Source organism: Eimeria mitis, genomic scaffold, assembly GCF_000499745.2.
Source record: "Eimeria mitis Houghton genomic scaffold, Emh_scaff7523, whole genome shotgun sequence".
In the NCBI taxonomy this organism is placed as follows: Eukaryota; Apicomplexa; class Conoidasida; order Eucoccidiorida; family Eimeriidae; genus Eimeria; species Eimeria mitis.
Genome location: NW_013575511.1, coordinates 1 through 1,206, shown reverse-complemented (window position 1 = coordinate 1,206; position 1,206 = coordinate 1).

Sequence of the window (1,206 nt, the reverse complement as noted above, 5' to 3'; positions counted from 1 at the left end):
GTTCTTGCTGCTGCTGCTGCTCTGCTGCTGCATGCGCTGTCTCTCTAGAATACATACAAGCAGCAGCAGGGACAGCAGCAGCAGCTGCTGCTGCATGCGCTGTCTCTCTAGAATACATACAAGCTGCAGCAGGAACAGCAGCAGCAGCTGCTGCTCCTGTTGTTGCTGTTGCTGTTGCTGCTGCACGCAGAAGGCCTGCTGCTGCTGCTTGTGCCCGAGCACTGCGCGCACCTGCTGGTGCTGGGGCAGCAGCAGCAGGAGCAGCAGCAGCAGCAGCAGCAGCAGGAGCAGCAGCAGCAGCAGCAGCTGAAGGCTGCAGCAACGGAGCACTGACTGTGTGATAAGAACGAACAGAAATAATTTTTTGCTGCCAATCATGAGTTCCTTTTGCTGCTGCTGCTGCTCCTGTTGCTGCTGCTGTTGTTGCTGCTGTTGCTGCTGTTGCTGCTGTTGCTGCAGCAGCAGCTGCTGCTGCTGCTGGTGCTGCAGTTATATAAGGGTACATTTCTTCTTTTTGTAGGGCCTTTAGCTTCGTTCTATCTGCTGCTGTTCCTTCTGCTGCTGCTGTTTTTGTTCTTTCTGTTGCTGCTGCTGCTGCTGTTGCTGCTGTTGCTGCTGTTGCTGCTGCTGCTGCTGCTGCTACAGGCAGCGGCTTCGGTGAGTTCTTGGGGAGACAAACGCGAATAACAAAAGGCCGACTCTCACACAGAAAGTCGTGAGCAGCAGGACCAGGGCTGCAAGCAGCAGCAGCAGCAGCAGCAGCAGCAGCAGCAGCAGCAGCAGCAGGAGTAGCAGCAGCAGCAGCAGGAGTAACAGCACGAGTTGGAGCAGCAGCAGCAGCAGCAGATGCAGCAGGAGCAGCAGGAGTAACAGCAGCAGCAGCAGGAGGAACAGCAGGGGTAAGAGCAGTAGTAGTAGCAGCAGCAGCAGCAGCAGCAGTAGCAGCAGCAGCAGCACAGTAGCGCTAGTAGCGACAGCAGCAGCAGCAGAAAAAGAGAAACAGAATCAGGAGACAGCAGATGAAATAAAATAAAACAAAACAAAACAAAAATAAATATAAATAAAATAAATAAAAAATAAAGTAAAAAAAATAAAAAATAAATAAATAGAAGACATACTATAAGACAGTGGCCCCGGTGTATTTTCGTCTCCCCTTAATAAACTCCTCCCGCAGCAGAGAACGACGCAGCATCTCACTGCAGCAGC